The following is a 19,923-nucleotide window of genomic DNA, read 5'->3' on the forward strand; positions in this document are numbered from 1 at the left end:
GTTAAGAAGTAACAGAGGTCTAAAGTTAATGTTTTTGAGTACCTACAGTCAAACCAGACTGGACATGCCCAATCTCGTTCTTATCTTGAAAGCTATGCAGTGTTGGGCCTGGTTAGTACTTGGATGTGAGACCACCTGGGAATGCCAGGTGCTGTAGGTAATTTTATACTGCCATAACATTCTTTTCTATTAGATTTTACATTTAATTTTTTCAACTTATCAATGAATTTACTTGAGTTAAGAAGAAAAAGAGGTCTAAAGTTAATATTTTTGAGCACCTACAGCCAAACCACACTGAACATGCCCAATCTCACCTGATCTTGGAAGCTATGCAGTGTTGGGCCTGGTTAGTACTTGGACGGGAGACCACCTGGGAATACCAGGTGCTGTAGGTAATTTTATATAGCCATAACATTCTTTTCTATTACATTTTACATTTAATTTTTTCAACTTATCAATGAATTTACTTGAGTTAAGAAGTAATAGAGGTCTAAAGTTAATGCTTTTGAGCACCTACAGCCAAACCACACTGGACATGCCCAATCTCGTCTGATCTTGGAAGCTATGCAGTGTTGGGTCTGGTTTGGACTTGGAAGGGAGTCCACCTGGGAATACCAGGTGCTGTATGTAATTTTAGACAGCCAAAACATTCTTTTCTATTACATTTTACATTTAATTTTTTTAACTTATCATTGAATTTACTTGAGTTAAGAAGAAAAAGAGGTCTAAAGTTAATATTTTTGAGCACCTACTGCCAAACCACACTGAACATGCCCAATCTCGTCTGATCTTGGAAGCTATGCAGTGTTGGGCCTGGTTAGTACTTGGATGGGAGACTACCTCGGAATACCAGGTGCTGTATGTAATTTTATACTGCCATAACATTCTTTTCTATTACATTTTACATTTAATTTTTTCAACTTATCAATGAATTTACTTGAGTTAAGAAGTAATAGAGGTCTAAATTTAATGCTTTTGAGCACCTACAGCCAAACCACACTGGACATGCCCAATCTCGTTTGATCTTGGAAGCTATGTAGTGTTGGGCCTGGTTTGTACTTGGATGGGAGACCACCTGGGAATACCAGGTGCTGTCTGTAATCTTAGACAGCCAAAACATTCTTTTCTATTACATTTTACATTTAATTTTTTCAACTTATCAATGAATTTACTTGAGTTAAGAAGTAATAGAGGTCTAAAGTTAATGTTTTTGAGCACCTACAGCCAAACCACACTGGACATGCCCAATCTCGTCTGATCTTGGAAGCTATGCAGTGTTGGGCCTGGTTAGTACTTGGATGGGAAACCACCTGGGAATACCAGGTGCTGTAGGTAATTTTATGCAGCCATAACATTCTTTTCTATTACATTTTACATTTAATTTTTTCAACTTATCAATGAATTTTCTTGAGTAAAGAAGTAAAAGAGGTCTAAAGTTAATGTTTTTGAGCTCCTTCAGCCAAACCACACAGGACATTCCCAATTTCGTCTGATCTTGGAAGCTATGCAGTGTTGGGCCTGGTTAGTACTTGGATGGGAGACCACCTGGGAATACCAGGTGCTGTAGGCAATTTTATACTGCCATAACATTCTTTTCTATTACATTTTACATTTAATTTTTTCAACTTATCAATGAATTTACTTGAGTTAAGAAGTAATAGAGGTCTAAATGTAATGCTTTTGAGAACCTACAGCCAAACCACACTGGACATGCCCAATCTTGCCTGATCTTGGAAGCTATGCAGGGTTGGGCCTGGTTTTTACTTGGATGGGAGACCACCTGGGAATACCAGGTGCTGTATGTAATTTTAGACAGCCAAAACATTCTTTTCTATTACATTTTACTTTTAATTTTTTCATCTTATCAATGAATTTATTTGAGTTAAGGAGTAAAAGAGGTCTAAAGTTAATGTTTTTGAGCACCTACAGCCAAACCACACTGGACATGCCCAATCTCGTCTGATCTTGGAAGCTATGCAGTGTTGGGCCTGGTTAGTACTTGGATGGGAGACCACCTGGGAATACCAGGTGCTGTAGGCAATTTTATACTGCCATAACATTCTTTTCTATTACATTTTACATTTAATTTTTTCAACTTATCAATGAATTTACTTGAGTTAAGAAGTAATAGAGGTCTAAATTTAATGCTTTTGAGGACCTACAGCCAAACCACACTGGACATGCCCAATCTTGCCTGATCTTGGAAGCTATGCAGTGTTGGGCCTGGTTTTTACTTGGATGGGAGACCACCTGGGAATACCAGGTGCTGTATGTAATTTTAGACAGCCAAAACATTCTTTTCTATTACATTTTACATTTAATTTTTTCAACTTATCAATGAATTTACTTGAGTTAAGGAGTAAAAGAGGTCTAAAGTTAATGTTTTTGAGCACCTACAGCCAAACCACACTGGACATGCCCAATCTCGTCTGATGTTGGAAGCTATGCAGTGTTGGGCCTGGTTAGTACTTGGATGGGAGACCACCTAGGAATCCCAGGAGCTGTAGGTAATTTTTTACTGAAATAACTGTCTTTTCTATTACATTTTACATTTAATTTTTTCAACTTATCAATGAATTTACTTGAGTTAAGAAGTAAAAGAGGTCTAAAGTTAATGCTTTTGAGCACCTAAAGCCAAACCACACTGGACATGCCCAATCTCGTTTGATCTTGGAAGTTATGCAGTGTTGGGCCTGGTTAGTACTTGGACGGGAGACCACCTGGGAATACCAGGTGCTGTAGGTAATTTTATATAGCCATAATATTCTTTTCTATTACATTTTACGTTACATTTTTTCAACTTATCAATGAATTTACTTGAGTTAAGAAGTAACAGAGGTCTAAAGTTAATGTTTTTGAGTACCTACAGTCAAACCACACTGGACATGCCCAATCTCGTTCTTATCTTGAAAGCTATGCAGTGTTGGGCCTGGTTAGTACTTGGATGTGAGACCACCTGGGAATGCCAGGTGCTGCAGGTAATTTTATACTGCCATAACATTCTTTTCTATTAGATTTTACATTTAATTTTTTCAACTTATCAATGAATTTACTTGAGTTAAGAAGAAAAAGAGGTCTAAAGTTAATATTTTTGAGCACCTACAGCCAAACCACACTGAACATGCCCAATCTCACCTGATCTTGGAAGCTATGCAGTGTTCGGCCTGGTTAGTACTTGGACGGGAGACCACCTGGGAATACCAGGTGCAGTAGGTAATTTTATATAGCCATAACATTCTTTTCTATTACATTTTACATTTAATTTTTTCAACTTATCAATGAATTTACTTGAGTTAAGAAGTAATAGAGGTCTAAAGTTAATGCTTTTGAGCACCTACAGCCAAACCACACTGGACATGCCCAATCTCGTCTGATCTTGGAAGCTATGCAGTGTTGGGTCTGGTTTGGACTTGGAAGGGAGTCCACCTGGGAATACCAGGTGCTGTATGTAATTTTAGACAGCCAAAACATTCTTTTCTATTACATTTTACATTTAATTTTTTCAACTTATCATTGAATTTACTTGAGTTAAGAAGAAAAAGAGGTCTAAAGTTAATATTTTTGAGCACCTACTGCCAAACCACACTGAACATGCCCAATCTCGTCTGATCTTGGAAGCTATGCAGTGTTGGGCCTGGTTAGTACTTGGATGGGAGACTACCTCGGAATACCAGGTGCTGTATGTAATTTTATACTGCCATAACATTCTTTTCTATTACATTTTACATTTAATTTTTTCAACTTATCAATGAATTTACTTGAGTTAAGAAGTAATAGAGGTCTAAATTTAATGCTTTTGAGCACCTACAGCCAAACCACACTGGACATGCCCAATCTCGTTTGATCTTGGAAGCTATGTAGTGTTGGGCCTGGTTTGTACTTGGATGGGAGACCACCTGGGAATACCAGGTGCTGTATGTAATCTTAGACAGCCAAAACATTCTTTTCTATTACATTTTACATTTAATTTTTTCAATTTATCAATGAATTTACTTGAGTTAAGAAGTAAAAGAGGTCTAAAGTTAATGTTTTTGAGCACCTACAGCCAAACCACACTGGACATGCCCAATCTCGTCTGATCTTGGAAGCTATGCAGTGTTGGGCCTGGTTAGTACTTGGATGGGAGACCACCTGGGAATACCAGGTGCTGTAGGTAATTTTATACAGCCATAACATTCTTTTCTATTACATTTTACATTTAATTTTTTCAACTTATCAATGAATTTACTTGAGTTAAGAAGTAATAGAGGTCTAAAGTTAATGTTTTTGAGCACCTACAGCCAAACCACACTGGACATGCCCAATCTCGTCTGATCTTGGAAGCTATGCAGTGTTGGGCCTGGTTAGTACTTGGATGGGAAACCACCTGGGAATACCAGGTGCTGTAGGTAATTTTATGCAGCCACAACATTCTTTTCTATTACATTTTACATTTAATTTTTTCAACTTATCAATGAATTTTCTTGAGTAAAGAAGTAAAAGAGGTCTAAAGTTAATGTTTTTGAGCTCCTTCAGCCAAACCACACTGGACATTCCCAATCTCGTCTGATCTTGGAAGCTATGCAGTGTTGGGCCTGGTTAGTACTTGGATGGGAGAACACCTAGGAATCCCAGGTGCTGTAGGTAATTTTATACTGCCATAACAGTCTTTTCTATTACATTTTACATTTAATTTTTTCAAGTTATCAATGAATTTACTTGAGTTAAGAAGTAATAGAGGTCTAAAGTTAATGGTTTTGAGCACGTACAGCCAAACCACACTGGACATGCCCAATCTTGTCTGATCTTGGAAGCTATGCAGTGTTGGGCCTGGTTTGTACTTGGTTGGGGGACCACCTGGGAATACCAGGTGCTGTATGTAATTTTAGACAGCCAAAACATTCTTTTCTATTACATTTTACATTTAATTTTTTCAACTTATCAATGAATTTACTTGAGTTAAGAAGTAAAAGAGGTCTAAAGTTAATGTTTCTGAGCACCTACAGCCAAACCACACTGGACATGTCCAATCTTGTCTGATCTTGGAAGCTATGCAGTGTTGGGCCTGGTTAGTACTTGGATGGGAGACCACCTGGGAATCCCAGGTGCTGTCGGTAATTTTATACTGCCATAACATTCTTTTCTATTACATTTTACATTTAATTTTTTCAACTTATCAATGAATTTACTTGAGTTAAGAAGTAATAGAGGTCTAAATTTAATGCTTTTGAGCACCTACAGCCAAACCACACTAGACATGCCCAATCTCATCTGATCTTGGAAGCTATGCAGTGCTGGGCCTGGTTTGTACTTGGATGGGAGACCATCTGGGAATACCAGGTGCTGTATGTAATTTGAGACAGCCAAAACCTTCTTTTCTATTACATTTTACATTTAATTTTTTCAACTTATCAATGAATTTACTTGAGTTAAGAATTAAAAGAGGTATAAAGTTAATGTTTTTGAGCACCTAATGCCAAACCACACTGGACATGCCCAATCTCGTCTGATCTTGGAAGCTATGCAGTGTTGGGCCTGGTTAGTTCTTGGATGGGAGACCACCTGGGAATACCAGGTGCTGTAGGTAATTTTATACAGCCATAACAGTCTTTTCTATTACATTTTACATTTAATTTTTTCAACTTATCAATGAATTTACTTGAGTTAAGAAGTAATAGAGGTCTAAAGTTAATGCTTTTGAGCACGTACAGCCAAACCACACTGGATATGCCCAATCTTGTCTGATCTTGGAAGCTATGCAGTGTTGGGCCTGGTTTGTACTTGGTTGGGGGACCACCTGGGAATACCAGGTGCAGTATGTAATTTTAGACAGCCAAAACATTCTTTTCTATTACATTTTACATTTAATTTTTTCAACTTATCAATGAATTTACTTGAGTTAAGAAGTAAAAGAGGTCTAAAGTTAATGTTTTTGAGTTCCTTCAGCCAAACCACACTGGACATTCCCAATCTCGTCTGATCTTGGAAGCTATGCAGTGTTGGGCATGGTTAGTACTTGGATGGGAGAACACCTAGGAATCCCAGGTGCTGTAGGTAATTTTATACTGCCATAACAGTCTTTTCTATTACATTTTACATTTAATTTTTTCAACTTATCAATGAATTTACTTGAGTTAAGAAGTAATAGAGGTCTAAAGTTAATGTTTTTGAGCACCTACAGCCAAACCACACTGGACATGCCCAATCTCGTCTGATCTTGGAAGCTATGCAGTGTTGGGCCTGGTTAGTACTTGGATGGGAAACCACCTGGGAATACCAGGTGCTGTAGGTAATTTTATGCAGCCATAACATTCTTTTCTATTACATTTTACATTTAATTTTTTCAACTTATCAATGAATTTTCTTGAGTAAAGAAGTAAAAGAGGTCTAAATTTAATGTTTTTGAGCTCCTTCAGCCAAACCACACTGGACAATCCCAATCTCGTCTGATCTTGGAAGCTATGCAGTGTTGGGCCTGGTTAGTACTTGGATGGGAGAACACCTAGGAATCCCAGGTGCTGTAGGTAATTTTATACTGCCATAACAGTCTTTTCTATTACATTTTACATTTAATTTTTTCAACTTATCAATGAATTTACTTGAGTTAAGAAGTAATAGAGGTCTAAAGTTAATGCTTTTGAGCAAGTACAGCCAAACCACACTGGATATGCCCAATCTTGTCTGATCTTGGAAACTATGCAGTGTTGGGCCTGGTTTGTACTTGGTTGGGGGACCACCTGGGAATACCAGGTGTGTATGTAATTTTAGACAGCCAAAACATTCTTTTCTATTACATTTTACATTTAATTTTTTCAACTTATCAATGAATTTACTTGAGTTAAGAAGTAAAAGAGGTCTAAAGTTAATATTTTTGAGCACCTACAGCCAAACCACACTGGACATGCCCAATCTCGTCTGATCTTGGAAGCTATGCAGTGTTGGGCCTGGTTAGTACTTGGATGGGAGAACACCTAGGAATCCCAGGTGCTGTATGTAATTTTAGACAGCCAAAACATTCTTTTCTATTACATTTTACATTTAATTTTTTCAACTTATCAATGAATTTACTTGAGTTAAGAAGTAAAAGAGGTCTAAAGTTAATGTTTTTGAGCACCTACAGCCAAACCACACTGGACATTCCCAATCTCATCTGATCTTGGAAGCTATGCAGTGTTGGGCCTGGTTAGTACTTGGATGGGAGACCACCTGGGAATACCAGGTGCTGTAGGTAATTTTATACTGCCATAACATTCTTTTCTATTACATTTTACATTTAATTTTTTCAACTTATCAATGAATTTACTTGAGTTAAGAAGTAATAGAGGTCTAAATTTAATACTTTTGAGCACCTGCAGCCAAACCACACTGGACATTCCCAATCTCATCTGATCTTGGAAGCTATGCAGTGTTGGGCCTGGTTAGTACTTGGATGGGAGACCACCTGGGAATACCAGGTGCTGTAGGCAATTTTATACTGCCATAACATTCTTTTCTATTACATTTTACATTTAATTTTTTCAACTTATCAATGAATTTACTTGAGTTAAGAAGTAATAGAGGTCTAAATTTAATGCTTTTGAGGACCTACAGCCAAACCACACTGGACATGCCCAATCTTGCCTGATCTTGGAAGCTATGCAGTGTTGGGCCTGGTTTTTACTTGGATGGGAGACCACCTGGGAATACCAGGTGCTGTATGTAATTTTAGACAGCCAAAACATTCTTTTCTATTACATTTTACATTTAATTTTTTCAACTTATCAATGAATTTACTTGAGTTAAGGAGTAAAAGAGGTCTAAAGTTAATGTTTTTGAGCACCTACAGCCAAACCACACTGGACATGCCCAATCTCGTCTGATGTTGGAAGCTATGCAGTGTTGGGCCTGGTTAGTACTTGGATGGGAGACCACCTAGGAATCCCAGGTGCTGTAGGTAATTTTTTACTGAAATAACTGTCTTTTCTATTACATTTTACATTTAATTTTTTCAACTTATCAATGAATTTACTTGAGTTAAGAAGTAAAAGAGGTCTAAAGTTAATGCTTTTGAGCACCTAAAGCCAAACCACACTGGACATGCCCAATCTCGTTTGATCTTGGAAGTTATGCAGTGTTGGGCCTGGTTAGTACTTGGACGGGAGACCACCTGGGAATACCAGGTGCTGTAGGTAATTTTATATAGCCATAATATTCTTTTCTATTACATTTTACGATACATTTTTTCAACTTATCAATGAATTTACTTGAGTTAAGAAGTAACAGAGGTCTAAAGTTAATGTTTTTGAGTACCTACAGTCAAACCACACTGGACATGCCCAATCTCGTTCTTATCTTGAAAGCTATGCAGTGTTGGGCCTGGTTAGTACTTGGATGTGAGACCACCTGGGAATGCCAGGTGCTGTAGGTAATTTTATACTGCCATAACATTCTTTTCTATTAGATTTTACATTTAATTTTTTCAACTTATCAATGAATTTACTTGAGTTAAGAAGAAAAAGAGGTCTAAAGTTAATATTTTTGAGCACCTACAGCCAAACCACACTGAACATGTCCAATCTCACCTGATCTTGGAAGCTATGCAGTGTTGGGCCTGGTTAGTACTTGGACGGGAGACCACCTGGGAATACCAGGTGCTGTAGGTAATTTTATATAGCCATAACATTCTTTTCTATTACATTTTACATTTAATTTTTTCAACTTATCAATGAATTTACTTGAGTTAAGAAGTAATAGAGGTCTAAAGTTAATGCTTTTGAGCACCTACAGCCAAACCACACTGGACATGCCCAATCTCGTCTGATCTTGGAAGCTATGCAGTGTTGGGTCTGGTTTGGACTTGGAAGGGAGTCCACCTGGGAATACCAGGTGCTGTATGTAATTTTAGACAGCCAAAACATTCTTTTCTATTACATTTTACATTTAATTTTTTCAACTTATCATTGCATTTACTTGAGTTAAGAAGAAAAAGAGGTCTAAAGTTAATATTTTTGAGCACCTACTGCCAAACCACACTGAACATGCCCAATCTCGTCTGATCTTGGAAGCTATGCAGTGTTGGGCCTGGTTAGTACTTGGATGGGAGACTACCTCGGAATACCAGGTGCTGTATGTAATTTTATACTGCCATAACATTCTTTTCTATTACATTTTACATTTAATTTTTTCAACTTATCAATGAATTTACTTGAGTTAAGAAGTAATAGAGGTCTAAATTTAATGCTTTTGAGCACCTACAGCCAAACCACACTGGACATGCCCAATCTCGTTTGATCTTGGAAGCTATGTAGTGTTGGGCCTGGTTTGTACTTGGATGGGAGACCACCTGGGAATACCAGGTGCTGTATGTAATCTTAGACAGCCAAAACATTCTTTTCTATTACATTTTACATTTAATTTTTTCAACTTATCAATGAATTTACTTGAGTTAAGAAGTAAAAGAGGTCTAAAGTTAATGTTTTTGAGCACCTACAGCCAAACCACACTGGACATGCCCAATCTCGTCTGATCTTGGAAGCTATGCAGTTTTGGGCCTGGTTAGTACTTGGATGGGAGACCACCTGGGAATACCAGGTGCTGTAGGTAATTTTATACAGCCATAACTATCTTTTCTATTACATTTTACATTTAATTTTTTCAACTTATCAATGAATTTTCTTGAGTAAAGAAGTAAAAGAGGTCTAAAGTTAATGTTTTTGAGCTCCTTCAGCCAAACCACACAGGACATTCCCAATTTCGTCTGATCTTGGAAGCTATGCAGTGTTGGGCCTGGTTAGTACTTGGATGGGAGACCACCTGGGAATACCAGGTGCTGTAGGCAATTTTATACTGCCATAACATTCTTTTCTATTACATTTTACATTTAATTTTTTCAACTTATCAATGAATTTACTTGAGTTAAGAAGTAATAGAGGTCTAAATGTAATGCTTTTGAGGACCTACAGCCAAACCACACTGGACATGCCCAATCTTGCCTGATCTTGGAAGCTATGCAGGGTTGGGCCTGGTTTTTACTTGGATGGGAGACCACCTGGGAATACCAGGTGCTGTATGTAATTTTAGACAGCCAAAACATTCTTTTCTATTACATTTTACTTTTAATTTTTTCATCTTATCAATGAATTTATTTGAGTTAAGGAGTAAAAGAGGTCTAAAGTTAATGTTTTTGAGCACCTACAGCCAAACCACACTGGACATGCCCAATCTCGTCTGATCTTGGAAGCTATGCAGTGTTGGGCCTGGTTAGTACTTGGATGGGAGACCACCTGGGAATACCAGGTGCTGTAGGCAATTTTATACCGCCAAAACATTCTTTTCTATTACATTTTACTTTTAATTTTTTCATCTTATCATTGCATTTACTTGAGTTAAGAAGAAAAAGAGGTCTAAAGTTAATATTTTTGAGCACCTACTGCCAAACCACACTGAACATGCCCAATCTCGTCTGATCTTGGAAGCTATGCAGTGTTGGGCCTGGTTAGTACTTGGATGGGAGACTACCTCGGAATACCAGGTGCTGTATGTAATTTTATACTGCCATAACATTCTTTTCTATTACATTTTACATTTAATTTTTTCAACTTATCAATGAATTTACTTGAGTTAAGAAGTAATAGAGGTCTAAATTTAATGCTTTTGAGCACCTACAGCCAAACCACACTGGACATGCCCAATCTCGTTTGATCTTGGAAGCTATGTAGTGTTGGGCCTGGTTTGTACTTGGATGGGAGACCACCTGGGAATACCAGGTGCTGTATGTAATCTTAGACAGCCAAAACATTCTTTTCTATTACATTTTACATTTAATTTTTTCAACTTATCAATGAATTTACTTGAGTTAAGAAGTAAAAGAGGTCTAAAGTTAATGTTTTTGAGCACCTACAGCCAAACCACACTGGACATGCCCAATCTCGTCTGATCTTGGAAGCTATGCAGTTTTGGGCCTGGTTAGTACTTGGATGGGAGACCACCTGGGAATACCAGGTGCTGTAGGTAATTTTATACAGCCATAACTATCTTTTCTATTACATTTTACATTTAATTTTTTCAACTTATCAATGAATTTTCTTGAGTAAAGAAGTAAAAGAGGTCTAAAGTTAATGTTTTTGAGCTCCTTCAGCCAAACCACACAGGACATTCCCAATTTCGTCTGATCTTGGAAGCTATGCAGTGTTGGGCCTGGTTAGTACTTGGATGGGAGACCACCTGGGAATACCAGGTGCTGTAGGCAATTTTATACTGCCATAACATTCTTTTCTATTACATTTTACATTTAATTTTTTCAACTTATCAATGAATTTACTTGAGTTAAGGAATAATAGAGGTCTAAATGTAATGCTTTTGAGGACCTACAGCCAAACCACACTGGACATGCCCAATCTTGCCTGATCTTGGAAGCTATGCAGGGTTGGGCCTGGTTTTTACTTGGATGGGAGACCACCTGGGAATACCAGGTGCTGTATGTAATTTTAGACAGCCAAAACATTCTTTTCTATTACATTTTACTTTTAATTTTTTCATCTTATCAATGAATTTATTTGAGTTAAGGAGTAAAAGAGGTCTAAAGTTAATGTTTTTGAGCACCTACAGCCAAACCACACTGGACATGCCCAATCTCGTCTGATCTTGGAAGCTATGCAGTGTTGGGCCTGGTTAGTACTTGGATGGGAGACCACCTGGGAATACCAGGTGCTGTAGGCAATTTTATACTGCCATAACATTCTTTTCTATTACATTTTACATTTAATTTTTTCAACTTATCAATGAATTTACTTGAGTTAAGAAGTAATAGAGGTCTAAATTTAATGCTTTTGAGGACCTACAGCCAAACCACACTGGACATGCCCAATCTTGCCTGATCTTGGAAGCTATGCAGTGTTGGGCCTGGTTTTTACTTGGATGGGAGACCACCTGGGAATACCAGGTGCTGTATGTAATTTTAGACAGCCAAAACATTCTTTTCTATTACATTTTACATTTAATTTTTTCAACTTATCAATGAATTTACTTGAGTTAAGGAGTAAAAGAGGTCTAAAGTTAATGTTTTTGAGCACCTACAGCCAAACCACACTGGACATGCCCAATCTCGTCTGATGTTGGAAGCTATGCAGTGTTGGGCCTGGTTAGTACTTGGATGGGAGACCACCTAGGAATCCCAGGTGCTGTAGGTAATTTTTTACTGAAATAACTGTCTTTTCTATTACATTTTACATTTAATTTTTTCAACTTATCAATGAATTTACTTGAGTTAAGAAGTAATAGAGGTCTAAATTTAATGCTTTTGAGGACCTACAGCCAAACCACACTGGACATGCCCAATCTTGCCTGATCTTGGAAGCTATGCAGTGTTGGGCCTGGTTTTTACTTGGATGGGAGACCACCTGGGAATACCAGGTGCTGTATGTAATTTTAGACAGCCAAAACATTCTTTTCTATTACATTTTACATTTAATTTTTTCAACTTATCAATGAATTTACTTGAGTTAAGGAGTAAAAGAGGTCTAAAGTTAATGTTTTTGAGCACCTAAAGCCAAACCACACTGGACATGCCCAATCTCGTTTGATCTTGGAAGTTATGCAGTGTTGGGCCTGGTTAGTACTTGGACGGGAGACCACCTGGGAATACCAGGTGCTGTAGGTATTTTTATATAGCCATAATATTCTTTTCTATTACATTTTACGTTACATTTTTTCAACTTATCAATGAATTTACTTGAGTTAAGAAGTAACAGAGGTCTAAAGTTAATGTTTTTGAGTACCTACAGTCAAACCACACTGGACATGCCCAATCTCGTTCTTATCTTGAAAGCTATGCAGTGTTGGGCCTGGTTAGTACTTGGATGTGAGACCACCTGGGAATGCCAGGTGCTGTAGGTAATTTTATACTGACATAACATTCTTTTCTATTAGATTTTACATTTAATTTTTTCAACTTATCAATGAATTTACTTGAGTTAAGAATAAAAAGAGGTCTAAAGTTAATATTTTTGAGCACCTACAGCCAAACCACACTGAACATGCCCAATCTCACCTGATCTTGGAAGCTATGCAGTGTTGGGCCTGGTTAGTACTTGGACGGGAGACCACCTGGGAATACCAGGTGCAGTAGGTAATTTTATATAGCCATAACATTCTTTTCTATTACATTTTACATTTAATTTTTTCAACTTATCAATGAATTTACTTGAGTTAAGAAGTAATAGAGGTCTAAAGTTAATGCTTTTGAGCACCTACAGCCAAATCACACTGGACATGCCCAATCTCGTCTGATCTTGGAAGCTATGCAGTGTTGGGTCTGGTTTGGACTTGGAAGGGAGTCCACCTGGGAATACCAGGTGCTGTATGTAATTTTAGACAGCCAAAACATTCTTTTCTATTACATTTTACATTTAATTTTTTCAACTTATCATTGAATTTACTTGAGTTAAGAAGAAAAAGAGGTCTAAAGTTAATATTTTTGAGCACCTACTGCCAAACCACACTGAACATGCCCAATCTCGTCTGATCTTGGAAGCTATGCAGTGTTGGGCCTGGTTAGTACTTGGATGGGAGACTACCTCGGAATACCAGGTGCTGTATGTAATTTTATACTGCCATAACATTCTTTTCTATTACATTTTACATTTAATTTTTTCAACTTATCAATGAATTTACTTGAGTTAAGAAGTAATAGAGGTCTAAATTTTATGCTTTTGAGCACCTACAGCCAAACCACACTAGACATGCCCAATCTCATCTGATCTTGGAAGCTATGCAGTGCTGGGCCTGGTTTGTACTTGGATGGGAGACCATCTGGGAATACCAGGTGCTGTATGTAATTTGAGACAGCCAAAACATTCTTTTCTATTACATTTTACATTTAATTTTTTCAACTTATCAATGAATTTACTTGAGTTAAGAAGTAAAAGAGGTCTAAAGTTAATGTTTTTGAGCACCTACAGCCAAACCACACTGGACATGCCCAATCTCGTCTGATCTTGGAAGCTATGCAGTGTTGGGCCTGGTTAGTACTTGGATGGGAGACCACCTGGGAATACCAGGTGCTGTAGGTAATTTTATACAGCCATAACATTCTTTTCTATTACATTTTACATTTAATTTTTTCAACTTATCAATGAATTTACTTGAGTTAAGAAGTAATAGAGGTTTAAAGTTAATGTTTTTGAGCTCCTACAGCCAAACCACACTGGACATGCCCAATCTCGTTTGATCTTGGAAGCTATGTAGTGTTTGGCCTGGTTTGTACTTGGATGTGAGACCACCTGGGAATACCAGGTGCTGTATGTAATCTTAGACAGCCAAAACATTCTTTTCTATTACATTTTACATTTAATTTTTTCAATTTATCAATGAATTTACTTGAGTTAAGAAGTAAAAGAGGTCTAAAGTTAATGTTTTTGAGCACCTACAGCCAAACCACACTGGACATGCCCAATCTCGTCTGATCTTGGAAGCTATGCAGTGTTGGGCCTGGTTAGTACTTGGATGGGAGACCACCTGGGAATACCAGGTGCTGTAGGTAATTTTATACAGCCATAACATTCTTTTCTATTACATTTTACATTTAATTTTTTCAAGTTATCAATGAATTTACTTGAGTTAAGAAGTAATAGAGGTCTAAAGTTAATGCTTTTGAGCACGTACAGCCAAACCACACTGGACATGCCCAATCTTGTCTGATCTTGGAAGCTATGCAGTGTTGGGCCTGGTTTGTACTTGGTTGGGGGACCACCTGGGAATACCAGGTGCTGTATGTAATTTTAGACAGCCAAAACATTCTTTTCTATTACATTTTACATTTAATTTTTTCAACTTATCAATGAATTTACTTGAGTTAAGAAGTAAAAGAGGTCTAAAGTTAATGTTTCTGAGCACCTACAGCCAAACCACACTGGACATGTCCAATCTTGTCTGATCTTGGAAGCTATGCAGTGTTGGGCCTGGTTAGTACTTGGATGGGATACCACCTGGGAATCCCAGGTGCTGTCGGTAATTTTATACTGCCATAACATTCTTTTCTATTACATTTTACATTTAATTTTTTCAACTTATCAATGAATTTACTTGAGTTAAGAAGTAATAGAGGTCTAAATTTAATGCTTTTGAGCACCTACAGCCAAACCACACTAGACATGCCCAATCTCATCTGATCTTGGAAGCTATGCAGTGCTGGGCCTGGTTTGTACTTGGATGGGAGACCATCTGGGAATACCAGGTGCTGTATGTAATTTGAGACAGCCAAAACATTCTTTTCTATTACATTTTACATTTAATTTTTTCAACTTATCAATGAATTTACTTGAGTTAAGAAGTAAAAGAGGTATAAAGTTAATGTTTTTGAGCACCTAATGCCAAACCACACTGGACATGCCCAATCTCGTCTGATCTTGGAAGCTATGCAGTGTTGGGCCTGGTTAGTTCTTGGATGGGAGACCACCTGGGAATACCAGGTGCTGTAGGTAATTTTATACAGCCATAACATTCTTTTCTATTACATTTTACATTTAATTTTTTCAACTTATCAATGAATTTACTTGAGTTAAGAAGTAAAAGAGGTCTAAAGTTAATGTTTTTGAGCACCTACAGCCAAACCACACTGGACATGCCCAATCTCGTCTGATCTTGGAAGCTATGCAGTGTTGGGCCTGGTTAGTACTTGGATGGGAGACCACCTGGGAATACCAGGTGCTGTAGGTAATTTTATACAGCCATAACATTCTTTTCTATTACATTTTACATTTAATTTTTTCAACTTATCAATGAATTTACTTGAGTTAAGAAGTAATAGAGGTCTAAAGTTAATGTTTTTGAGCTCCTACAGCCAAACCACACTGGACATGCCCAATCTCGTTTGATCTTGGAAGCTATGTAGTGTTTGGCCTGGTTTGTACTTGGATGTGAGACCACCTGGGAATAGCAGGTGCTGTATGTAATCTTAGACAGCCAAAACATTCTTTTCTATTACATTTTACATTTAATTTTTTCAATTTATCAATGAATTTACTTGAGTAAAGAAGTAAAAGAGTTCTAAAGTTAAAGTTTTTGAGCTCCTTCAGCCAAACCACACTGGACATTCCCAATCTCGTCTGATCTTGGAAGCTATGCAGTGTTGGGCCTGGTTAGTACTTGGATGGGAGAACACCTAGGAATCCCAGGTGCTGTAGGTAATTTTAGACAGCCAAAACATTCTTTTCTATTACATTTAATTTTTTCAACTTATCAATGAATTTACTTGAGTTAAGAAGTAAAAGAGGTCTAAAGTTAATGTTTCTGAGCACCTACAGCCAAACCACACTGGACATGTCCAATCTTGTCTGATCTTGGAAGCTATGCAGTGTTGGGCCTGGTTAGTACTTGGATGGGAGACCACCTGGGAATCCCAGGTGCTGTCGGTAATTTTATACTGCCATAACATTCTTTTCTATTACATTTTACATTTAATTTTTTCAACTTATCAATGAATTTACTTGAGTTAAGAAGTAATAGAGGTCTAAATTTAATGCTTTTGAGCACCTACAGCCAAACCACACTAGACATGCCCAATCTCATCTGATCTTGGAAGCTATGCAGTGCTGGGCCTGGTTTGTACTTGGATAGGAGACCATCTGGGAATACCAGGTGCTGTATGTAATTTGAGACAGCCAAAACATTCTTTTCTATTACATTTTACATTTAATTTTTTCAACTTATCAATGAATTTACTTGAGTTAAGAAGTAAAAGAGGTATAAAGTTAATGTTTTTGAGCACCTAATGCCAAACCACACTGGACATGCCCAATCTCGTCTGATCTTGGAAGCTATGCAGTGTTGGGCCTGGTTAGTTCTTGGATGGGAGACCACCTGGGAATACCAGGTGCTGTAGGTAATTTTATACAGCCATAACATTCTTTTCTATTACATTTTACATTTAATTTTTTCAACTTATCAATGAATTTACTTGAGTTAAGAAGTAATAGAGGTCTAAAGTTAATGTTTTTGAGCACCTACAGCCAAACCACACTGGACATGCCCAATCTCGTCTGATCTTGGAAGCTATGCAGTGTTGGGCTTGGTTAGTACTTGGATGGGAAACCACCTGGGAATACCAGGTGCTGTAGGTAATTTTATGCAGCCATATCATTCTTTTCTATTACATTTTTACATTTAATTTTTTCAACTTATCAATGAATTTTCTTGAGTAAAGAAGTAAAAGAGGTCTAAAGTTAATGTTTTTGAGCTCCTTTAGCCAAACCACACAGGACATTCCCAATCTCGTCTGATCTTGGAAGCTATGCAGTGTTGGGCCTGGTTAGTACTTGGATGGGAGAACACCTAGGAATCCCAGGTGCTGTAGGTAATTTTATACTGCCATAACAGTCTTTTCTATTACATTTTACATTTAATTTTTTCAACTTATCAATGAATTTACTTGAGTTAAGAAGTAATAGAGGTCTAAAGTTAATGCTTTTGAGCACGTACAGCCAAACCACACTGGATATGCCCAATCTTGTCTGATCTTGGAAGCTATGCAGTGTTGGGCCTGGTTTGTACTTGGTTGGGGGACCACCTGGGAATACCAGGTGCAGTATGTAATTTTAGACAGCCAAAACATTCTTTTCTATTACATTTTACATTTAATTTTTTCAACTTATCAATGAATTTACTTGAGTTAAGAAGTAAAAGAGGTCTAAAGTTAATGTTTTTGAGTTCCTTCAGCCAAACCACACTGGACATTCCCAATCTCGTCTGATCTTGGAAGCTATGCAGTGTTGGGCATGGTTAGTACTTGGATGGGAGAACACCTAGGAATCCCAGGTGCTGTAGGTAATTTTATACTGCCATAACAGTCTTTTCTATTACATTTTACATTTAATTTTTTCAACTTATCAATGAATTTACTTGAGTTAAGAAGTAATAGAGGTCTAAAGTTAATGTTTTTGAGCACCTACAGCCAAACCACACTGGACATGCCCAATCTCGTCTGATCTTGGAAGCTATGCAGTGTTGGGCCTGGTTAGTACTTGGATGGGAAACCACCTGGGAATACCAGGTGCTGTAGGTAATTTTATGCAGCCATAACATTCTTTTCTATTACATTTTACATTTAATTTTTTCAACTTATCAATGAATTTTCTTGAGTAAAGAAGTAAAAGAGGTCTAAATTTAATGTTTTTGAGCTCCTTCAGCCAAACCACACTGGACAATCCCAATCTCGTCTGATCTTGGAAGCTATGCAGTGTTGGGCCTGGTTAGTACTTGGATGGGAGAACACCTAGGAATCCCAGGTGCTGTAGGTAATTTTATACTGCCATAACAGTCTTTTCTATTACATTTTACATTTAATTTTTTCAACTTATCAATGAATTTACTTGAGTTAAGAAGTAATAGAGGTCTAAAGTTAATGCTTTTGAGCAAGTACAGCCAAACCACACTGGATATGCCCAATCTTGTCTGATCTTGGAAACTATGCAGTGTTGGGCCTGGTTTGTACTTGGTTGGGGGACCACCTGGGAATACCAGGTGTGTATGTAATTTTAGACAGCCAAAACATTCTTTTCTATTACATTTTACATTTAATTTTTTCAACTTATCAATGAATTTACTTGAGTTAAGAAGTAAAAGAGGTCTAAAGTTAATATTTTTGAGCACCTACAGCCAAACCACACTGGACATGCCCAATCTCGTCTGATCTTGGAAGCTATGCAGTGTTGGGCCTGGTTAGTACTTGGATGGGAGAACACCTAGGAATCCCAGGTGCTGTATGTAATTTTAGACAGCCAAAACATTCTTTTCTATTACATTTTACATTTAATTTTTTCAACTTATCAATGAATTTACTTGAGTTAAGAAGTAAAAGAGGTCTAAAGTTAATGTTTTTGAGCACCTACAGCCAAACCACACTGGACATTCCCAATCTCGTCTGATCTTGGAAGCTATGCAGTGTTGGGCCTGGTTAGTACTTGGATGGGAGACCACCTGGGAATACCAGGTGCTGTAGGTAATTTTATACTGCCATAACATTCTTTTCTATTACATTTTACATTTAATTTTTTCAACTTATCAATGAATTTACTTGAGTTAAGAAGTAATAGAGGTCTAAATTTAATACTTTTGAGCACCTACAGCCAAACCACACTAGACATGCCCAATCTCATCTGATCTTGGAAGCTATGCAGTGCTGGGCCTGGTTTGTACTTGGATGGGAGACCATCTGGGAATACCAGGTGCTGTATGTAATTTGAGACAGCCAAAACATTCTTTTCTATTACATTTTACATTTAATTTTTTCAACTTATCAATGAATTTACTTGAGTTAAGAAGTAATAGAGGTCTAAATTTAATGCTTTTGAGCACCTAATGCCAAACCACACTGGACATGCCCAATCTCGTCTGATCTTGGAAGCTATGCAGTGTTGGGCCTGGTTAGTTCTTGGATGGGAGACCACCTGGGAATACCAGGTGCTGTAGGTAATTTTATACAGCCATAACATTCTTTTCTATTACATTTTACATTTAATTTTTTCATCTTATCAATGAATTTACTTGAGTTAAGCAGTAAAAGAGGTCTAAAGTTAATGTTTTTGAGCACCTACAGCAAAACCACACTGGACATGCCCAATCTCGTCTGATCTTGGAAGCTATGCAGTGTTGGGCCTGGTTAGTACTTGGATGGGAGACCACCTAGGAATCCCAGGTGCTGTAGTTAATTTTTTACTGCCATAACAGTCTATTCTATTACATTTTACATTTAATTTTTTCAACTTATCAATGAATTTACTTGAGTTAAGAAGTAATAGAGGTCTAAAGTTAATACTTTTGAGCACCTACAGCCAAACCACACTGGACATGCCCAATCTCGTTTGATCTTGGAAGCTATGCAGTGTTGGGCCTGGTTAGTACTTGGACGGGAAACCACCTGGGAATACCAGGTGCTGTAGGTAATTTTATATAGCCATAACATTCTTTTCT

The 19,923-nt window shown here is 37.4% G+C and overlaps 10 non-coding genes and 73 pseudogenes across 10 annotated transcripts; all 83 read left to right on the top strand.

The window, feature by feature from the left end:
- Window positions 1-276: 276 nt before the first annotated feature.
- On the top strand, window positions 277-395 carry LOC148495289 (5S ribosomal RNA; annotated as a pseudogene).
- A 116-nt stretch (window positions 396-511) lies between these two features.
- Window positions 512-630, top strand: LOC148495290 (5S ribosomal RNA; annotated as a pseudogene).
- Window positions 631-746: 116 nt separating this feature from the next.
- Window positions 747-865, top strand: LOC148495291 (5S ribosomal RNA; annotated as a pseudogene).
- A 116-nt stretch (window positions 866-981) lies between these two features.
- LOC148495292 (5S ribosomal RNA) lies at window positions 982-1,100 on the top strand (annotated as a pseudogene).
- A 116-nt stretch (window positions 1,101-1,216) lies between these two features.
- Window positions 1,217-1,335, top strand: LOC148495293 (5S ribosomal RNA). Its single transcript, XR_015870985.1, has one exon. It is a non-coding gene; the product is annotated as a 5S ribosomal RNA (ribosomal RNA).
- A 116-nt stretch (window positions 1,336-1,451) lies between these two features.
- Window positions 1,452-1,570, top strand: LOC148495294 (5S ribosomal RNA; annotated as a pseudogene).
- A 116-nt stretch (window positions 1,571-1,686) lies between these two features.
- Window positions 1,687-1,805, top strand: LOC148495295 (5S ribosomal RNA; annotated as a pseudogene).
- Window positions 1,806-1,921: 116 nt separating this feature from the next.
- Window positions 1,922-2,040, top strand: LOC148495296 (5S ribosomal RNA; annotated as a pseudogene).
- A 116-nt stretch (window positions 2,041-2,156) lies between these two features.
- LOC148495297 (5S ribosomal RNA) lies at window positions 2,157-2,275 on the top strand (annotated as a pseudogene).
- A 116-nt stretch (window positions 2,276-2,391) lies between these two features.
- Window positions 2,392-2,510, top strand: LOC148495298 (5S ribosomal RNA; annotated as a pseudogene).
- A 116-nt stretch (window positions 2,511-2,626) lies between these two features.
- Window positions 2,627-2,745, top strand: LOC148495299 (5S ribosomal RNA; annotated as a pseudogene).
- Window positions 2,746-2,861: 116 nt separating this feature from the next.
- LOC148495300 (5S ribosomal RNA) lies at window positions 2,862-2,981 on the top strand (annotated as a pseudogene).
- A 116-nt stretch (window positions 2,982-3,097) lies between these two features.
- LOC148495301 (5S ribosomal RNA) lies at window positions 3,098-3,216 on the top strand (annotated as a pseudogene).
- A 116-nt stretch (window positions 3,217-3,332) lies between these two features.
- Window positions 3,333-3,451, top strand: LOC148495302 (5S ribosomal RNA; annotated as a pseudogene).
- A 116-nt stretch (window positions 3,452-3,567) lies between these two features.
- LOC148495303 (5S ribosomal RNA) lies at window positions 3,568-3,686 on the top strand (annotated as a pseudogene).
- Window positions 3,687-3,802: 116 nt separating this feature from the next.
- On the top strand, window positions 3,803-3,921 carry LOC148495304 (5S ribosomal RNA; annotated as a pseudogene).
- Window positions 3,922-4,037: 116 nt separating this feature from the next.
- LOC148495305 (5S ribosomal RNA) lies at window positions 4,038-4,156 on the top strand. Its single transcript, XR_015870245.1, has one exon. It is a non-coding gene; the product is annotated as a 5S ribosomal RNA (ribosomal RNA).
- Window positions 4,157-4,272: 116 nt separating this feature from the next.
- Window positions 4,273-4,391, top strand: LOC148495306 (5S ribosomal RNA). Its single transcript, XR_015870987.1, has one exon. It is a non-coding gene; the product is annotated as a 5S ribosomal RNA (ribosomal RNA).
- A 116-nt stretch (window positions 4,392-4,507) lies between these two features.
- Window positions 4,508-4,626, top strand: LOC148495307 (5S ribosomal RNA; annotated as a pseudogene).
- A 116-nt stretch (window positions 4,627-4,742) lies between these two features.
- Window positions 4,743-4,861, top strand: LOC148495308 (5S ribosomal RNA; annotated as a pseudogene).
- A 116-nt stretch (window positions 4,862-4,977) lies between these two features.
- LOC148495309 (5S ribosomal RNA) lies at window positions 4,978-5,096 on the top strand (annotated as a pseudogene).
- A 116-nt stretch (window positions 5,097-5,212) lies between these two features.
- On the top strand, window positions 5,213-5,331 carry LOC148495310 (5S ribosomal RNA; annotated as a pseudogene).
- A 116-nt stretch (window positions 5,332-5,447) lies between these two features.
- On the top strand, window positions 5,448-5,566 carry LOC148495311 (5S ribosomal RNA; annotated as a pseudogene).
- A 116-nt stretch (window positions 5,567-5,682) lies between these two features.
- On the top strand, window positions 5,683-5,801 carry LOC148495312 (5S ribosomal RNA; annotated as a pseudogene).
- A 116-nt stretch (window positions 5,802-5,917) lies between these two features.
- LOC148495313 (5S ribosomal RNA) lies at window positions 5,918-6,036 on the top strand (annotated as a pseudogene).
- A 116-nt stretch (window positions 6,037-6,152) lies between these two features.
- Window positions 6,153-6,271, top strand: LOC148495314 (5S ribosomal RNA). The gene has a single exon (XR_015870989.1). It is a non-coding gene; the product is annotated as a 5S ribosomal RNA (ribosomal RNA).
- Window positions 6,272-6,387: 116 nt separating this feature from the next.
- LOC148495315 (5S ribosomal RNA) lies at window positions 6,388-6,506 on the top strand (annotated as a pseudogene).
- A 116-nt stretch (window positions 6,507-6,622) lies between these two features.
- Window positions 6,623-6,740, top strand: LOC148495316 (5S ribosomal RNA; annotated as a pseudogene).
- Window positions 6,741-6,856: 116 nt separating this feature from the next.
- LOC148495317 (5S ribosomal RNA) lies at window positions 6,857-6,975 on the top strand (annotated as a pseudogene).
- A 116-nt stretch (window positions 6,976-7,091) lies between these two features.
- LOC148495318 (5S ribosomal RNA) lies at window positions 7,092-7,210 on the top strand. The gene has a single exon (XR_015871532.1). It is a non-coding gene; the product is annotated as a 5S ribosomal RNA (ribosomal RNA).
- A 116-nt stretch (window positions 7,211-7,326) lies between these two features.
- LOC148495319 (5S ribosomal RNA) lies at window positions 7,327-7,445 on the top strand (annotated as a pseudogene).
- A 116-nt stretch (window positions 7,446-7,561) lies between these two features.
- LOC148495320 (5S ribosomal RNA) lies at window positions 7,562-7,680 on the top strand (annotated as a pseudogene).
- A 116-nt stretch (window positions 7,681-7,796) lies between these two features.
- Window positions 7,797-7,915, top strand: LOC148495321 (5S ribosomal RNA; annotated as a pseudogene).
- Window positions 7,916-8,031: 116 nt separating this feature from the next.
- Window positions 8,032-8,150, top strand: LOC148495322 (5S ribosomal RNA; annotated as a pseudogene).
- A 116-nt stretch (window positions 8,151-8,266) lies between these two features.
- LOC148495323 (5S ribosomal RNA) lies at window positions 8,267-8,386 on the top strand (annotated as a pseudogene).
- A 116-nt stretch (window positions 8,387-8,502) lies between these two features.
- LOC148495324 (5S ribosomal RNA) lies at window positions 8,503-8,621 on the top strand (annotated as a pseudogene).
- Window positions 8,622-8,737: 116 nt separating this feature from the next.
- On the top strand, window positions 8,738-8,856 carry LOC148495325 (5S ribosomal RNA; annotated as a pseudogene).
- A 116-nt stretch (window positions 8,857-8,972) lies between these two features.
- On the top strand, window positions 8,973-9,091 carry LOC148495326 (5S ribosomal RNA; annotated as a pseudogene).
- A 116-nt stretch (window positions 9,092-9,207) lies between these two features.
- On the top strand, window positions 9,208-9,326 carry LOC148495327 (5S ribosomal RNA; annotated as a pseudogene).
- A 116-nt stretch (window positions 9,327-9,442) lies between these two features.
- On the top strand, window positions 9,443-9,561 carry LOC148495328 (5S ribosomal RNA; annotated as a pseudogene).
- A 116-nt stretch (window positions 9,562-9,677) lies between these two features.
- Window positions 9,678-9,796, top strand: LOC148495329 (5S ribosomal RNA; annotated as a pseudogene).
- A 116-nt stretch (window positions 9,797-9,912) lies between these two features.
- Window positions 9,913-10,031, top strand: LOC148495330 (5S ribosomal RNA; annotated as a pseudogene).
- A 116-nt stretch (window positions 10,032-10,147) lies between these two features.
- Window positions 10,148-10,266, top strand: LOC148495331 (5S ribosomal RNA; annotated as a pseudogene).
- A 116-nt stretch (window positions 10,267-10,382) lies between these two features.
- LOC148495332 (5S ribosomal RNA) lies at window positions 10,383-10,501 on the top strand (annotated as a pseudogene).
- A 116-nt stretch (window positions 10,502-10,617) lies between these two features.
- LOC148495333 (5S ribosomal RNA) lies at window positions 10,618-10,736 on the top strand (annotated as a pseudogene).
- A 116-nt stretch (window positions 10,737-10,852) lies between these two features.
- LOC148495334 (5S ribosomal RNA) lies at window positions 10,853-10,971 on the top strand (annotated as a pseudogene).
- A 116-nt stretch (window positions 10,972-11,087) lies between these two features.
- Window positions 11,088-11,206, top strand: LOC148495335 (5S ribosomal RNA; annotated as a pseudogene).
- Window positions 11,207-11,322: 116 nt separating this feature from the next.
- On the top strand, window positions 11,323-11,441 carry LOC148495336 (5S ribosomal RNA; annotated as a pseudogene).
- Window positions 11,442-11,557: 116 nt separating this feature from the next.
- Window positions 11,558-11,676, top strand: LOC148495337 (5S ribosomal RNA; annotated as a pseudogene).
- Window positions 11,677-11,792: 116 nt separating this feature from the next.
- LOC148495338 (5S ribosomal RNA) lies at window positions 11,793-11,911 on the top strand (annotated as a pseudogene).
- Window positions 11,912-12,027: 116 nt separating this feature from the next.
- On the top strand, window positions 12,028-12,146 carry LOC148495339 (5S ribosomal RNA; annotated as a pseudogene).
- Window positions 12,147-12,262: 116 nt separating this feature from the next.
- On the top strand, window positions 12,263-12,381 carry LOC148495340 (5S ribosomal RNA; annotated as a pseudogene).
- A 116-nt stretch (window positions 12,382-12,497) lies between these two features.
- Window positions 12,498-12,616, top strand: LOC148495341 (5S ribosomal RNA; annotated as a pseudogene).
- Window positions 12,617-12,732: 116 nt separating this feature from the next.
- Window positions 12,733-12,852, top strand: LOC148495342 (5S ribosomal RNA; annotated as a pseudogene).
- A 116-nt stretch (window positions 12,853-12,968) lies between these two features.
- On the top strand, window positions 12,969-13,087 carry LOC148495343 (5S ribosomal RNA; annotated as a pseudogene).
- Window positions 13,088-13,203: 116 nt separating this feature from the next.
- LOC148495344 (5S ribosomal RNA) lies at window positions 13,204-13,322 on the top strand (annotated as a pseudogene).
- Window positions 13,323-13,438: 116 nt separating this feature from the next.
- Window positions 13,439-13,557, top strand: LOC148495345 (5S ribosomal RNA; annotated as a pseudogene).
- Window positions 13,558-13,673: 116 nt separating this feature from the next.
- Window positions 13,674-13,792, top strand: LOC148495346 (5S ribosomal RNA; annotated as a pseudogene).
- Window positions 13,793-13,908: 116 nt separating this feature from the next.
- LOC148495347 (5S ribosomal RNA) lies at window positions 13,909-14,027 on the top strand. Its single transcript, XR_015870246.1, has one exon. It is a non-coding gene; the product is annotated as a 5S ribosomal RNA (ribosomal RNA).
- Window positions 14,028-14,143: 116 nt separating this feature from the next.
- Window positions 14,144-14,262, top strand: LOC148495348 (5S ribosomal RNA; annotated as a pseudogene).
- A 116-nt stretch (window positions 14,263-14,378) lies between these two features.
- LOC148495349 (5S ribosomal RNA) lies at window positions 14,379-14,497 on the top strand. The gene has a single exon (XR_015870248.1). It is a non-coding gene; the product is annotated as a 5S ribosomal RNA (ribosomal RNA).
- Window positions 14,498-14,613: 116 nt separating this feature from the next.
- LOC148495350 (5S ribosomal RNA) lies at window positions 14,614-14,732 on the top strand (annotated as a pseudogene).
- A 116-nt stretch (window positions 14,733-14,848) lies between these two features.
- Window positions 14,849-14,967, top strand: LOC148495351 (5S ribosomal RNA; annotated as a pseudogene).
- A 116-nt stretch (window positions 14,968-15,083) lies between these two features.
- On the top strand, window positions 15,084-15,202 carry LOC148495352 (5S ribosomal RNA; annotated as a pseudogene).
- Window positions 15,203-15,318: 116 nt separating this feature from the next.
- On the top strand, window positions 15,319-15,437 carry LOC148495353 (5S ribosomal RNA; annotated as a pseudogene).
- A 116-nt stretch (window positions 15,438-15,553) lies between these two features.
- Window positions 15,554-15,672, top strand: LOC148495354 (5S ribosomal RNA). The gene has a single exon (XR_015870249.1). It is a non-coding gene; the product is annotated as a 5S ribosomal RNA (ribosomal RNA).
- Window positions 15,673-16,023: 351 nt separating this feature from the next.
- LOC148495355 (5S ribosomal RNA) lies at window positions 16,024-16,142 on the top strand (annotated as a pseudogene).
- Window positions 16,143-16,251: 109 nt separating this feature from the next.
- Window positions 16,252-16,370, top strand: LOC148495356 (5S ribosomal RNA; annotated as a pseudogene).
- A 116-nt stretch (window positions 16,371-16,486) lies between these two features.
- LOC148495357 (5S ribosomal RNA) lies at window positions 16,487-16,605 on the top strand (annotated as a pseudogene).
- Window positions 16,606-16,721: 116 nt separating this feature from the next.
- On the top strand, window positions 16,722-16,840 carry LOC148495358 (5S ribosomal RNA; annotated as a pseudogene).
- Window positions 16,841-16,956: 116 nt separating this feature from the next.
- On the top strand, window positions 16,957-17,075 carry LOC148495359 (5S ribosomal RNA; annotated as a pseudogene).
- Window positions 17,076-17,192: 117 nt separating this feature from the next.
- Window positions 17,193-17,311, top strand: LOC148495360 (5S ribosomal RNA; annotated as a pseudogene).
- Window positions 17,312-17,427: 116 nt separating this feature from the next.
- Window positions 17,428-17,546, top strand: LOC148495361 (5S ribosomal RNA; annotated as a pseudogene).
- A 116-nt stretch (window positions 17,547-17,662) lies between these two features.
- On the top strand, window positions 17,663-17,781 carry LOC148495362 (5S ribosomal RNA; annotated as a pseudogene).
- Window positions 17,782-17,897: 116 nt separating this feature from the next.
- LOC148495363 (5S ribosomal RNA) lies at window positions 17,898-18,016 on the top strand. The gene has a single exon (XR_015870992.1). It is a non-coding gene; the product is annotated as a 5S ribosomal RNA (ribosomal RNA).
- Window positions 18,017-18,132: 116 nt separating this feature from the next.
- LOC148495364 (5S ribosomal RNA) lies at window positions 18,133-18,251 on the top strand (annotated as a pseudogene).
- A 116-nt stretch (window positions 18,252-18,367) lies between these two features.
- On the top strand, window positions 18,368-18,485 carry LOC148495365 (5S ribosomal RNA; annotated as a pseudogene).
- A 116-nt stretch (window positions 18,486-18,601) lies between these two features.
- LOC148495366 (5S ribosomal RNA) lies at window positions 18,602-18,720 on the top strand (annotated as a pseudogene).
- Window positions 18,721-18,836: 116 nt separating this feature from the next.
- LOC148495367 (5S ribosomal RNA) lies at window positions 18,837-18,955 on the top strand. The gene has a single exon (XR_015870458.1). It is a non-coding gene; the product is annotated as a 5S ribosomal RNA (ribosomal RNA).
- A 116-nt stretch (window positions 18,956-19,071) lies between these two features.
- Window positions 19,072-19,190, top strand: LOC148495368 (5S ribosomal RNA; annotated as a pseudogene).
- A 116-nt stretch (window positions 19,191-19,306) lies between these two features.
- Window positions 19,307-19,425, top strand: LOC148495369 (5S ribosomal RNA; annotated as a pseudogene).
- Window positions 19,426-19,541: 116 nt separating this feature from the next.
- Window positions 19,542-19,660, top strand: LOC148495370 (5S ribosomal RNA; annotated as a pseudogene).
- A 116-nt stretch (window positions 19,661-19,776) lies between these two features.
- On the top strand, window positions 19,777-19,895 carry LOC148495371 (5S ribosomal RNA; annotated as a pseudogene).
- The last annotated feature ends 28 nt before the right edge of the window (window positions 19,896-19,923 follow it).

The sequence above is a fragment of the Taudactylus pleione genome, unplaced genomic scaffold (genome assembly GCF_031769625.1).
Source record: "Taudactylus pleione unplaced genomic scaffold, aTauple2 ptg000550l, whole genome shotgun sequence".
Lineage (NCBI taxonomy): Eukaryota > Metazoa > Chordata > Amphibia > Anura > Myobatrachidae > Taudactylus > Taudactylus pleione.